The sequence below is a fragment of the Eubalaena glacialis genome, chromosome 2 (assembly GCF_028564815.1).
Source record: "Eubalaena glacialis isolate mEubGla1 chromosome 2, mEubGla1.1.hap2.+ XY, whole genome shotgun sequence".
Lineage (NCBI taxonomy): Eukaryota > Metazoa > Chordata > Mammalia > Artiodactyla > Balaenidae > Eubalaena > Eubalaena glacialis.
This window is the reverse complement of record NC_083717.1, coordinates 180284844-180300541: the sequence shown is the minus strand read 5'-3', so window position 1 is coordinate 180300541 and position 15698 is coordinate 180284844.

Sequence of the window (15698 nt, the reverse complement as noted above, 5' to 3'; positions counted from 1 at the left end):
GCCTGGCTGCACATCATTTTTCCAAAAATGTTTAAATTAAAATACTTAGTTTTAAAAAACTAGAGTAAATCTGAGCTTTGTCCAATATGTCGCTGGGTTAAGAAAGAGGTAGTAACCATATACTTATTTTAAATTATCCTTTAATATTATAAATAAGTATAAATGAGTGATAAGAAAGGAGTAATTGTTTGAACTACCTGTAGAACTAACAGTTTGGCTAACATACTGTTCCAAATTTTTGAAAATTACTTATTAGGTAGATATTTTGATCATTATTCCTTCCATGAAATATGACTGTGGTGTGTCATATAAAAGGACCATTTAAAATCTCGAAGATGCTTTGGCTTTGAATCTATAATGTAGTGTACCCATACTGGCTATAGCAGTACATGATTCCAGTGTAATAAATCTGCAATTTTAAACTGAACTGGTAGGGGGTTTTTAAACTGTGTATAAAGACCAGTACTTTATTTTGGTTGTCACTACCGACATTTTAAGTGCGCCTATGTAGTTTAAATTCACGCTCTAAAAGCTTGGTGAAGAAAAGATGTACAGCATTCACACTTAGGAGCAGGTCTGTGCTACCAAAGAAATTCAGAAGGTTGGATTATCTAGGTTATCTGGAACATGAATCTGTCGATCCTCATTTTTGGGGGTAGGTTGATGAGACTAGTACAGATTTAATGGTAACTGGCTTTGCACTTCGACCTGCTCATTTATCAGCTGAGGGAAACTGAACAAGTAAATGGGAAATATAAGTTCAGTTACTCATTTTTCATAAGAGTGCAAGTATCGCAGGTCAGACTGCTATCATAAATGCTGAGACTGACCAAACATTTTTTTCCAGAAATTTATTAGAAATCACATGAAATTAATGGAGCATTGAAAGAGGCAAATCTTTTGTTACTTACTTTATAGTAATATTTATTGAAATGCAATTTAATCTTAGAGTTAAGTGTCCTAAAAGGATCTAATGGTTTTGTAGTTTTACGGGAATAATACCACACTGGTTCAGTCTAACAAATAAACTGATAAAAAGTAAATAATTCTCCAGAGGTGACAAACTTATTTCCAGACAGATTGAATAAAAACAAGATTAAAAGTAATACAAAATCTTAAGCCCACAAAACAAAAAGGTGAAATAAAAAAACAGAAGGAAAAAATACTATAATTTGTGACAACTTTTAGATTAGTAGTGCTCTAGTGGGTTTTATTTGCGTAGTTTGGTTTTGTGACCCAATAGAGGAGTTGAAGTAGTTATTGTACAGGGATGATTCTTAATGTTTTTGAAGATTTTCTGTTAGTTTAGACTCTCCATATTAGATTTTTTTTCATTTCTATATTAAAAGTAAGCAGCTTAATTTCTTGTTGTAGAATTGAGCTATTACACAATTATCAGTGTATTCAATTTCTAAACAACACATTGAAAATGAGGAGAAAAATTAAAATATTTTTATAAATATTAAGCCTTAAAAAAACTTGGTTGCACAGTAAACCTTACTCAAAAGATTGGCATTGGGCCATTAGAATATATTTTTGCTTTTTACTGTATTCTCGAGTAGTTTTTTACATTAAAATATAAAACACTTAGTTTTTATCATGCAAATGTTAAATATTTTCCTATAAAAACACCTTAATGTTTCACTCTGTTGTGCTTAAAAGAGGGAGATATTTTGAATTCTAATGACGCTATTTAGTTCAGATGAAGAGTTACACTGCAACAGAACATAAATTTGTTGTATATTTCTTTGTTAAAAACTGAAGCAATCCAAGCCCTACCCATAGTAAATCTAGCAAAGCATAGTTTAAAAATGAATATCTAGATAACAAGTCTATTTAAATAAAAATTCCAACAGTAGTTAATATGACTTAATAGTCCTAAGAAACTTAAAAATTTGGAGAAAATTTTTATGAAATACATTTCCTCAGAAAGTTGCCCTATAATTCAAACAATGCACTGGGAATTCTACCTTTTTGAAATCAGGTTGTATACATAGTTGTCTAGTATCTTCTAGTTTAAAAAGCAATTTTATGTGCTGCTGTCTGATGATCAATAATGTAAAAATGTATAATCAGAAGAGCTTAAATCTTCTAAACTGTCATTGGTTTGTAAAAGTGTGTACATTTAATGGGCAAAAAAGTTTTAATGAATGTAATATATGTGAAATGAATATATTATAGTCTATTTTTGCCATAAAAATAAATATTGAAGCAAGATATGATTTGTGTGTGAATAGTTCAGTTAAAGCTTTTTTTCTTTCGTTTGTTTGTTTTGTTTTATAATTTTAGATCTGATTGCAAAGAGGCATATAATTAGTCTCATTTCCCCAGTGGGTTATTTTAAATTATGTTCCAGACAATAGATGTGTCTTTTAGTAGTTGTCAGTCTGTCAACACACATCTCCACCATCATCAATCACTTACAAGTTAGAATGCATCTTATCAAAACAGCCAACTTCATTAATCAGGACATTTGTGTAACAATTAATATATTTGAAGAATAAATATTTATGTACTTCCCAGCAGGTTGGCAGAGCTCCTCACACTATCATCCCTGTAGTGGAACTTACTGTTATTAGTTGAATGTCCACTTCATTTATTAGTGGGGTTGTTTCTGGACCAGCAGCATTGGAAACTTGTTAAAATGCAGATTCTTGAAGTACATCCCAGGTCTGAAAATTCTGAATCAGAAGCTATGGGCATGGGACCCAGAAATCTGCCTTAACAAGGTCTCCAGATGATTCTGATGTACATAAAAGTGGGAGAACTACTGCTTTAGTTATTAAAAAGCTGTAGATGTTCAATATAGACCACAACTTGGGATTCATTACATAGCCAGGCTACAATTAATAGGCACTAAGGTTTATTTAGGCAATTTTTATTAGGTTAATGATATTTACAATTGTGGTAAGACTGATGGGCCCCCAAAGGTGTCCATGTTCTATTCCCATGAAGTTGTGAATGTTATCTTACATGGCAAAAGGGACTCTGCAGATGTGATTAAATCAAGGTTCTTGAGATGAGGAGATTGTCCTGGATTATCCATGTGGGCCCAAAGTAACCACAGGGTCTTTCTACAAGGGAGGCAGGAGGGTCACATTGAGCAGAGATGTGATGACGGAAGCAGAGGTGAGAGAGATTTAAGGATGCCAAACGGCTGGGCTTGATGATGCAGGAAGGGGCCACAAGTGAAGAAATGCAGGCAGCCTATAAAAACTGGAAAAGGTAAGAAACATTCTCCCCTAGAGCCTCCAAGAAGAATGCAGCCCTGGCAACATCTTGATTTTATGACTTCTGGCTTCCAGAACTGTAAGTTGGTAAATACGGGGTTTTTATTTCAAGCCACTAAGTTTGTGAAACTTGTTAGAGCAGCAATAGAAAACTAATAAAAGAGTATAAACTTCCTTGCAGGAAAAATGAAGGTCAACTCACCTTTTTAAAATATTTTTTTAATTTTTATTTTTTAAATTGAGGTATACTTGACTTACAATATTGTATGTTTCAGGTGTACAACACAATGATTCACAATTTTTAAAGGTTATACCCCATTTGTAGTTATTAGAAAATACTGGCTATATTCTCTGTGCTGTACAATATATCCTTATTGCTTATCTATTTAATTTTTTTACTTATTTTTAAAATAAATTTATTTATTTATTTATTTGGCTGCGTTGGGTCTTCGTTGCTGCACGTGGGCTTTCTCTAGTTGTGGCGAGCAGGAGCTATTCTTCATTGTGGTGCATGGGCTTCTCACTGCGGTGACTTTTCCTGTTGTGGCTCATGGGCTCTAGGTGCGCAGGCTCAGTAGTTGTGGCGCACAAGCTTTGTTGCTCCATGACATGTGGGATCTTCCCGGACCAGGGCTCGAACCTGTGTCCCCTGCATTGGCAGGCAGATTCTTAACCACTGCACCACCAGGGAAGTCCCCGCTTATGTATTTTATACCTAGTAGTTTGTACCTCTTAATCCCCTGTACCTCTTTTGCCCCTCCCCTTTCCCTCTCCCCACTGGTAACCACTTGTTTGTTCTCTATGTCTGTTTCTGTTTCTTTTTTGTTATATTCACTAGTTTGTTGTATTTTTTGATTCCACATACAAGTGATATACAGTATTGGTCTTTCTCTGATTTATTTCACTAAGCACCTAAAACCCTCCAAATCCATCCGTGTTGTTGCAGATGGGAAATTTTCATTCTTTTTTATGGCTGAGTAGTATTCCGTTGTGTATACATACCACATCTTCTTTATCCATTCATCTGTCGATGGACACTTAGGTTTCTTCCATAACTTGGCTATTATAAGTAATGCTGCTATGAACATTGGAGTGCCTGTATCTTTGCAAATTAGTGTTTCATTTTCTTCCAGCATATAGCCAGCATTGGAATTGCTGGGTCATATGGTAGTTCTGTTTTTAATTTTTGAGGACCCTCCATACTGTTTTCCACAGTGGCTGCACCAATTTACATTCCCACCAACAGTGTAGGAGGGTTCCCTTTTCTCCACATTCTCACCAGCATTTCTTATTTGTGGTCTTTTTGATGATAGCCATTCTGACAGATGTGAGGTGGTATCTCATTGTGGTTTTGATTTGCATATCTCAGATGATAAACGATGTTGAGCATCTTTTCATGTGCCTGTTGGCCATCTGAATGTCTTCTTTGGAGAAATGTCTATTCAGGTCTTCTGCCCATTTTTTAGTCAGGTTGTTAGGTTTTTTGATGTTGAGCTATATGAGCTATTTATATATTTTGGATATTAACCCCTTATCACTCAGGTCATTGGCAAATATTTTCTCCTATTCAGTAGGTTGCCTTTTTGTTTTCTTGGTGGTTTCCTTTGCTGTGCAAAAGCTTTTAAGTTTAATTAGGTGCCATTTGTTTATTTTTGCTTTTGTTTCCTTTGCCTTAGGAGATAGATCCAAAAAAATATTGGTACGATTTATGCCAAAGAATATTGTGCCTATGTTCTCTTCTAGGGGTTTTACCGTTCAGGGTCTTAAATTTATGTCTTTAATCCATTTTGAGTTTATTTTTGTATATGGTATTAGAAAATGTTCTAATTTCATTCTTTCACATGTAGCTGTCCAGTTTTTCCAGCACCATTTATTGAAGAGACTGTCTTTTTTCCAATATATATTGTTGCCATCTTTGTCATAGATTAATTGACTATAAGTGTGTGGGTTTATTTCTGGGCGCTCCATCCTGTTCCACTGATCTATGTATCTGTTTTGTGCCAGTACCATACAGTTTATGTTAAAAAAATTTTTTTGAAGTATAGTTGCTCTACAATATTACATGAGTTACGGTTGTACTATATAGTGATTCACAATTTTTAAAGGTTATGCTCTGTTTATAGTTATTATAACATATTGGCTGTATTTCCTGTGTTGTACAATATATCCTTGTAGCTTGTTTTATACTTAAGTACCATACTGTTTTGATTACTTTAGCTTTGTAGTGTAGTCTGAAGTCAGGGAGCATGATTCCTCCAGCTCTGTTCTTCTTTCTAAGGATTTTTTGGGGCTGTTTATGGTCTTTTGTGTTTCCATACAGATTTTAAAATTATTTGTTCTAGTTCTGTGGAAAATACCATTGGTATTTTGATAGGGATTGCATTGAATCTGTAGATTGCCTTGGGTAGCATGGTCGTTTTAACAATATTAATTCTTCCAATCCATGAACACGGTATATCTTTCCATCTGTTTGTGTTGTCTTCAATTTCTTTCATCAGTGTCTTATAGTTTTTGGAGTATGGGTCTTTTGCTTCTTTATGTAGGTTTATTCCTAGCTAGGCATTTTATTCTTTTTGATGTGGTTGTAATTGTGATTGTTTCCATAATTTCTCTAATAGTTCATTGTTAGTGTATAGAAATGCAGCAGATTTCTGTATATTAGTTTTGTATCCTACAACTTTAGTGAGTTCATTGATGAGCTCTAGTAGGTTTTTGGTTGTGTCTTTAGGGTTTTCTCTGCGTAGTATCATGTCCTTTGCAAACAGTGACAATTTTACTTCTTCCTTTCCAATTTGGATTCCTTTCTTTTTTTTTTTTCTTTTCTGTTTGCTGTAGCTAGAACTTCCAATACTATGTTGAATAAAAGTGGCCAAAGTGGGCATCCTTGTCTTGTTCCTGGTCTTAGAGGAAATGCTTTCAGCTTTTCACCATTCAGCATGATGCTAGGTGTGTGCTTATCATATATGGCCTTTATTATGTTGCAGTATGTTCCTTCTATACCTGTTGGGTATGATGTTAGCTGTGGCCTTGTCATATATGGTCTTTGTTAGGTTGAGGTATGTTGTTCCCTTTATACTCTGTTGAGTTTTTTTTTTTAATCATAAATAGATGATGAATTTGACAAAAGCTTTTTCTGCATCTATCAAGATGATCATATAATTTTTTAAAAATAAATTTATTTATTTTTGGCTGCTTTGGGTCTTCGTTGCTGTGTGCAGGTTTTCTCTAGTTGTGGTGAGCGGGCTTCTCATTGTGGTGCTTGTTGCAGAGCACGGGCTCTAGGCACACGGGCTTCAGTAGTTGTGGCACGCAGGCTCCGTAGTTGGGGCTCGCGGGCTCTAGAGTGCAGGTTCAGTAGTTGTGGCACCCAGGCTTAGTTGCTCTGTGGCATGTGGGATCTTCCCGGATCAGGGCTTGAACCCGTGTCTCCTGCATTGGCAGGCGGATTCTTAACCACTACGCCACCAGGGAAGCCCGATGATCATATGATTTTTATTCTTCAGTATGTTAATGTGGTGTATCACATTGATAGATTTGTGGATATTGAACCAGCATACATCCCTGAGATAAATCCCACTTGATCATGGTGTATTATCATTTTAACGTGATGTTGGGTTCGGTTTGCCAGTATTTTGTTGAGGATTTTTGCATCTATGTTCATCAGTGATATTGGCCTGTAATTTTTTTGTGTGTGTCTAATATCTTTGTCCTTTTTGGTATCAGGGTAATGCTGGCCTCATAGAATGAATTCAGAAGCATTCCTTCTTCTGCAATTTTTTGGGAATAGTTTGAGAAAGATAGGTGTTAGCTTTTCTCTAAGTGTTTGGTAGAATTCACTTGTGAAGCCATCTGGTCCTGGACTTCTGTTTGTTGAGAGTTATTTTCATTACTGATTCAATTTCATTACTGGTAATTGGTCTGTTCAAATTTTCTATTTGTTCCTGATTCAGTCTTGGGAAATTGTATATTTCTAGGAATTTGTTCATTTCTTCTAGTTTGTCCATTTTATTGGCATATAGTTGTTTGTAGTAACCTCTTATGATCTTTGTATTTCTCTGGTGTCAGTTTTAACTTCTTTTTCATTTCTAATTTTATTGATTGGGCTCTCTTTTTTTTTCTTGAGCTTTGTTAAAGGTTTATCAATTTTGTTTTTCTTTTCAAAGAACCAGCTCTTCATTTCATTAATGTTCTCTATTTTTTTAAAGTCTCTCTTTCATTTATTTCTGCTCTGATCTTTATGATTTCTTTCCTTCTACTAACTTTGGATTTTGTTTGCTTTTCTTTTTCTTTTACACTGAAGGACTTACTCCTTCAGTGTAAGGTTAGGTTGTTTATTTGACATTTTTGTTTCCTGAAGTAAGTTTGTGTTGCTATAAACTTTCTTCTTCGAACTGCTTTTGCTGTGTCACATAGATTTTGGATCATTGTGTTTTCGTTTTCATTTGTCTTCAGGTATTTTTTGATTTCCTCAGTGATCTATTGGTTGTTTAGTAGCATATTGTTTAGCCACCATGTGTTTGTATTTTTGCAGTTTTTTTCTTGTAGTTGATTTCCTGTCTCATAGCATTGTGGTTGGAAAAGATGCTTGATATGATTTCTATTTTCTTAAATTTACTGAGGCTTGCTTTGTGGCCTAGCATATGATCTAGCCTGGAGAATGTTTCATGTGCATTTGAAAAGAATGTGTATTCTGCTTTTTTAAAAAAAATATTTATTTATTTATTTATTTATTTATTTATTTATTTATTTAGGCTGTGTTGGGTCTTAGTTGCGGCACATGGGACCTTTCATTGTGGCGCGTGGTCTCTTCATTGCAGTGTGCAGGCTTCTCTCTAGTTTTGGTGTGCTGGCTCTAGAGTGCGTGGGCTCAGTAGCTGTGGCGCGTGGGCTTAGTTGTCCTGTGGCATGTGGGATCTTAGTTCCTCAACCAGGGATCGAACTTATGTCCCTTGCATTGGAAGGTGGACTCTTAACCATTGGACCACCAGGGAAGTCCCCTGTATTCTGCTGCTTTTGGATGGGATGTTCTATATATATTATGTCCATCTGGTTTATTGTGTTAAGGCCAGTGTTTTCCTATTGATTTTCAATGTAAGTGAAAATTGATGTAAGTGGATTGTTAAAGTTCCCTACTAGTATTGTGTTACTATCCATTTCTTCCTTTATGTTTGTTAATACTTGCTTTATGTATGTAGGTGCTCCTATGTTGGGTGCATATATATTTACAATTGTTATATCTTCTTCTTGTATTGATCCCTTGATTGTTATGTAATGTCTTTGTCTCTTCTAACAGTCTTTGTTTTAAAGTCTATTTTGTCTGATATAAGTATTGCTACCCTGGTATTATTTTGATTTCCACTTGCATGGAATACCTTTTTCCATCCCCTTACTTTCAGTCTGTGTGTGTCTTTAGATTTGAAGTAAGTCTCTGTAGGCAGCATATGTATGGGTCTTGTTTTTGTATCCATCCAGGCACTCTATGTCTTTTGATTGGAGCATTTAGTCCATTGACATTTAAAGGAATTATTGATACATATGTTTTTATTGCCATCTTGTTGTTTTGGGGTTGTTTTTGTGTTTGTTTTTTGTTCCTTTCTTCTTTTGTTCTCTTCTCTTGTGATTTGAATATTTCTAGTGTTGTGTTTGGATTCTTTTCTCTTTTTTGGGTGTATATCTATTATAAATTTTTGGTTTGTGGTTACCATGGGGTTTATATATATCAATCTATGTATACATGTGATTGTTTTAAGTTGCTGATCTCAATTTCTTTTTTTTTTTTTTAACATCTTTATTGGAGTATAATTGCTTTACAATGGTGTGTTAGTTTCTGCTTTATAACAAAGTGAATCAGCTATACATATACATATATCCCCATATCTCTTCCCTCTTGCGTCTCCCTCCCTCCCACCCTCCCTATCCCACCCCTCTAGGTGGTCACAAAGCACCGAGCTGATCTCCCTGTGCTATGCGGCTGCTTCCAACTAGCTATCGGTTTTACATTTGGTAGTGTATATATGTACATGCCACTCTCTCACTTTGTCCCAGCTTACCCTTCCCCCTCCCCGTGCTCAATTTCAAATGCATTTTAACAACACTGCATTTGTATGCTCCTTCCCACATGATTACCGTTTTTGATATCATATTTTACATTTAATTGTTTTGTGTATCCCCAATGGCTTATTGTGACTATAGATGATTTTACTACTTTTGTTGTTTAACCTTCCTACTAGCTTTGTGTGTAGATGATTTACTACCTTTACTGTATGTTTGCCTTTACCAATGAGTTTTTTGCTTCCATAATTTTCATGTTTCTTGTTGTGGCCTTTTCATTTTTGCTTAGAGAAATCCCTTTAATATTTCTTGTAAAGCTGGTTTGATCATGCTGATTTCATTTAGCTTTTGCTTGTCTGTAAAACTTTTGATCTCTCCATCAAATCTGAACAAGAGCCTTGCCAGGTAGAATATTCTTGGTTGTAAGTTTTTCCCTTTCATCACTTTAAATATACACTGCCACTCCCTTCTGGCCTGCAGAGTTTCTGCTGAAAAGTCAACTGATAGCCTTATGGGAGTTCCCTTGTATGTACTGAATAACCTGCTGCTTTTCCCTTGATGCTTTTAATATTCTCTCTTTACCTTTAATTTTTGCTATTGTAATTACAATTTGCCTTGATGTGTTCCTTTTTGGTTAATACTGTTCGGGACTCTGTGGTTCCTGGAGTTGAATGTATGTTTCCTTTCCCAGGTTAGGGAAGTTTTCAGCTATTATGTCTTCAAATATGTTCTATGCCCCTTTCTCTCTCTCTTCTCCTTCTGGAACCTCTATAATGAGAATTTTAGTGCATTTGATGTTGTCCCAGAGGTCTCTTAAACTGTTCTCATTTCATCTCATTCTTTCTTCTGTCAGCATCAGTTATTTCCACTACTCTGTCTTCCAATTCACTGATCCAGTCCTCCATACCATATTTGGTCTCCTGTTGATTCCTTCAAGTGTATTTTTCATTTATGTTTGGTTGTTCTTTATATTTTCTAATTCTTTTTTAAAAAGTTCTAACTTCTCTGTGCATCCATTCTTCTTCCAAGTTCTTTGATCATCTTTATGATCATTACCCTGAATTCTTTCTCAGGTAGATTGCCTATCTTTACTTCACTTAATTCTTCTGGGGTTTTATCTTTTCCTTCATTTGTTACATGTTCCTCTGTTGTGTCATTTTGCCTAACTTGCTCTTTTTATATTTGTGTATCTGGTAGGTTGGTTACGTTTCCCGACTTTGGAGAAGTGGCCTTTTGTTGGAGATGTCCTATGCCTCCTAGTAGTGCACTCCCCTCTCATCACCAGATCTATATGCTCTACAGGTGCCCTCATGCAGGTCATTCTGTTGTGGCAGACTGACTACTGTGGGCAGTCTGATAGGCTTGGTTGGACCCTTGTCTGGTTGGTTGCCAGGCCCTGCTCTGAGTAGAGGCTTCCAGCTACTGGTTGGCAGGCTGAGTCACGAGGTAGCTGGCTGCAGAAACTCAGGGGACCCCAGGGCTAGTGTTGGCTCACTGGTGGGCAGAAGAGGGGTCCAGGAAACTCCGGGGCAGTTGCCCCCCCACTGGTAGGTGAAGCCTGGTCCTGGGGCTAGTACCAGTCTACTGACAAGCAGGGTCATGTTCTGAGGTTTGGCTGCAGGCCCAGGGGTCCCAGGGCTGGTGGCTGACCACTGGTGGGTGGGGCCGTTTCTTGACACAGCTGGTTATGGTGTCTTGAGTGTCCCAAAGCTTGTTTTGGACTACTAGTGGGCAGGGCCAGGTCTCCACTGGCCCCAGGGCAGGTGCTGGCCTGCTGGTAGGTGGGCTGGGTCCAGAGGCTGTGGGACTATAACTGCCCTGTGACTGGTGTTTGCCCTCTGGTGGGTGAGGCTGGTCCTGAGGCTACAGCAGGCTCACTGGTGGGTGGGGTCAGGGATTCTGGTGCTGTTTCCTGCCCACTGGTGGATGGAGCTTGGTCCTGTGGTCTCTAGCTGTGGGTCCCTGGGGGTTCCAGGTCTATTGCCTTTACACTGGTGTGTGTGGCCAGGTCCTGGGCCCACTGGTGGGCAGGACTGGGTCCAGCGGCAGCTGTGGGCTCAGGGGATCTTAAGGCGGCCTATTTGCTGGTAGGTGGGGCTGTGTCCCTGCCCAGCTAGTTGTTTGGCCTGAAATGCCTACAGGCTGGTGGGCAGGGGCAGGTTTGGGTCCTGAGGCTAATAAGCTAGAGGGAGGATGGCAAAATGGTGCTGGCTGGCACCAGTGTCCACGTGGTAGAACAAGCCCCCCACAGTGGCTGCTTTCAGTGTCTGTGTCCCCAGGGTGAGCTGCAGTTGCCTCCTGCCTCTCCAGGAGACTCTCCCGAGCAGCAGGTGTGTCTGACCCAGAGTCCGTTCAAATGACTGCTTCTTCCCTGGGCCCTGGAGCATGTGAGATTTTGTGTGTGTCTCTATTTAGGACTCTAGGACTAAATTAGAGACTTTAGGACTCCTGAAAGTAAGCCCTGCTGGCCTTCAAAGCCAAACATTCTAGGGGTTCATCTTCCTGGTGCAGGACCCCTGGGCTGGGGAGCCCGATGTGGGGTCCAGACCCCTTGCTCCTTGGGGAGAACCTCTGCAATTATAATTATTCTCCCATTTGTGGGTTGCCCACCTGGGGATATGGGACTTGACTATATTGCAACTCCACCCCTCCTACCCATCTCGTGATTCTTTCTATTCTTTAGTTGTAGTAGATCTTTTCTTGTAGGTTCTGGTATTTTTCATGGTTGTTCTGTAAATAGCTGTAATTTTGGTGTGCCCATGAGAGAAGGTGAGCTCAGGGTCTTTCTACTCTGCCATCTTGGCCCATCTCAACCCACCGGTTTTAAAATCTTGGAAGGTATGGAACACTCGCATCCAGCACTGCTAGGCATTTTTGCCTCAAAACTTGAACGCTGGTACAGGACAATTCTCAAGGCAAATCCCGATTCAAAAGCATCTTCTTCCTGGCCTTGGAATTAAACATACAGATTTGATTTTGGGGGCTATGCCATTACCGGCTGCATCTGCTGCTTTTAAAAGTTCTGGGAAAAGTATCATGCTAGGTGGCATATTCTATCACCAAAATGTGAATCAATTTAGCAGACTGCTTTCCAGAACTATACTAGCACATGAAGGGTGAAGAGGAATTTCCACTTCTAGGTGTAATTTATTTCACTTATAATTTCTAAAGACCCTAAGAATTAAGCTAAGACTAACTTTGGCATATTAAAACTAAGAGAAAACTTTGGATCATCTAATCCAAACTTTTTTAAACAAAGGCCCAGGATAAAGTAATTCATTGGCAACCACACAGCTAATTAATCCACTTGGCAAATTGTCATCTTGCCCCATAAAATCTATTCTGATCTTTTCTAATTGGCTTCACTGGGGAAAAATGTAACTTTTTAAGGCTTCTCAGGAAGAGGCTAATTTATATTTTAAACCATTTGAAAAGTGAGTAAATGAGGAAATTTTCATGTGAGTTAGCAATTTGCTACATTGCCCCTTCTTTACGGGAAATTGGCACTCTGAGTGTAAAGAGAGGAGAAAATCTCTGTCCTGTTTTTCCTATAACCTTGTCTGGAGCTAAACATCCCCTCAAGGTCAAACTATCTCCCTCCATGAACAAATGCATTCATGCTTTGGGGATCCAAAGAGAAACAGGTCCTTTCTCTTGAGAAGCCCATAGTCTAGACAGGAGACCAGTTGTGTTCGTAAACAATATTATAATTTGTATGATAGGTACGAAAGATCTCGCCCAGAGCAGGGGGGACATTTGTTGGAACAATCACTAAAGGTTTCAGTGTTACATTCAATCTGGGCTGTCAAAGGTTCCAAGGGCAGCAGAGGGGAGATGATATTTGGAGCAGATAGCAAGTGCAAAGGCACAGAGAGAGGACAAACCTCTGCATGTTTATGGAACAAACAATTAGATGTGACAGACACTTAGGATGCTTGGGAGAACATGGCAAGAGATGAATTGGGAGGAAAACATGACTTCATGAAAAATTCAAAGGGGCCTATACCTTTTCTTGTTAGCAAGAGGAAACTCTCAAAGATTTGTTTTGTTTTTTAAAGAAGGGAGTGACATGGTCTGTTTTAAAACAATAACAGCCTGTGAGTCTTTAATTCTTATACAACCTATTTAACTCCTTACAGCCCTGCGATGCTCTATAATTACGTACACCTATCCAACAAATGAAAAGCAGAAGGAAGTTCAGTAACCAGCTTAAAGTCGCAGCTCATAAGGATCAAACCTGAGCAATTTGGCTCAAAAGGCTCACTCATCATGACTCTACTAGTCAGAGTGGAGAATGGGCTGTGGGAGAAGTAGAGGGAAAGATATAAATTAACGTGCTGCTTCGAGTCTAAGCCAGGGTTTCCCAAACTTACCATTCACTTCCTACCTTTACACAACTTTTGCCATCTGAGAACCACTTTTAATGTTTTCTTAAACCTACTCATCTCTTTAAACTTAAATTTTACAGGGAAACCTGACGATAACAACAGAATACCCTAACAGGTATAAAAGTTAGGATGGTTCATGGCCCCAGAAACAAAAAGCTGTACCCAGAGTTGGATGGTAGAGAAGACGGGACATGTCAAAGCAGGGCCCAAAGGGTGGACAAGCACCAAGAAGGTAGTTACTGCGAAGGCCTTAAACAAGACGGCAGCTTCAGCAAAGGGAGGAAAATCTGAACCAGGGCAGTGAGTCTGAGGTACTTACATGGATAGCGGCGTGAGGGGTTTGTGGCAGAGTGAGGCTGAGACTAAAGAAAGGAGCCCTGGGGCCTGAAAGAAGGAGGAGTCCAAGAAGCAAGCAGAGGGGTGAAGTACGACTGATGGGGAGACCCAGGCTGGGAGCCAAGAATAGTGTTGGGATATTTTAGCAGGTGAAAGAGGACTGCAGGGTGGGGAAAGGAGGGGCTGTTTAGGGGGTAAGGTAAAAATTCCAGAGGTGAGAGCAGAGGGTAGGTGGAGCCGAGGAAAGACTGCAGCAGCATGACTTGGGGCACAAGATATTGGGGCAGAATTGGCTTGGGCACCCAGCCCCACCATATTATATTAGCTTCGGCTGTTCACGGAACAGAGCATCATGATTTTCAGTGTTTGAGAGAAAATCGATGGAAAAAGTTTGCAGTACTTGACATGTACTTGCATATTATATTTTGCAGGTAGTGCCTGAGCCTGGATCCTGAACACAGCTTCCCACACATGAGACGAACCTGTCACCCATCTACCACCAGAAATCAGCTCTAAATCTCCAGTGGTAGGCACCACCTTCTGGGAAACACTTGTGTGGGCAAAGCATGATAAAAGCCTGAGGAACGCGATACTTGGAGGAAATTGCCAAGTTTCTAGAAGAACACTTGGGTTATCATCATTATTCTGTTTCATCTTTTTACCCTCCATGGTCTAGGCATGAAACTTCATATATAACAGGCACTCAAATATTTAGTTACAATATTGTGAGTGGTTGAAAAGACATAAGTAGAGATGAGTCTTCTGAGGCACACTGGAATAGTAAGGATCCCATTCATGAACTACAAGGGCAAGGGGAGGGTATCAGACTAGGTCTGGTAGAATGCTTTCCCTCACAAGAAGGGATGATTTTTCAGATAGCTGATAGGCCATCCTAGCTCACTGATAACTAGAAAGGCCTTGACGCTTTAGATAATGCAGGAGAGTGAGAAGAAAGAACATTAAAGATACTGTAGACAAGGCTTAATGTTTCAAGAGCCACTCCAGATCATAGGCCCTTTCCCACTGCCTACAAAATCACTTATGTCTGAGCAAAATATGTTCCCCTATATAAAGGAACTTTAGAAATTGTGGCCAACAGATCCTAAGGAGACCCCAGTGATTCTCACTTTCTGGCATTCACACCCTTGTATCCTACCTCTTACGTGTGGGTAGGACCTGTGACTTGCTTTTAACCAAAAAAATATGGCAAAGGTGATAGAAGTCATTCCTGTGATCATGTTATGATTATGTTTTATGAGACTCCATCTTGCTAGCAGAGTCTCTCTCTTCCTCCTGTTAGCCTTAGAGAAGTAAGCAGCCAGGCTGTGAGCTATCTATGGAGAGGGCCAAGTAACAGGGAATGGCGGGCAGCCTCTAGTCGCTGAGGGCGGCCAATGGCCACAGCCGGCAAGAATCTAAAGCCCTCAAACCTAAAGCTACAAGGAAAGAAATTATGCCAACAACCTGAAAAGAGTTTGGAAGCAGAATCTACCCCCAGTCCAGCCTCCAGATGAGACCACAGCCCCAGCCAACATCTGGATTATAGATTTGTGAGACCAAGGGCAGAGGACCCATCTACGCTGTGCTCAGACTCTCAATCCACAGAAACTGTGGGATAAATAATACATGTGTGCTGTTTCAAGCTGCTAAATTTACAGTAATTTATTATACAACATAGAAAACAAATACAGAA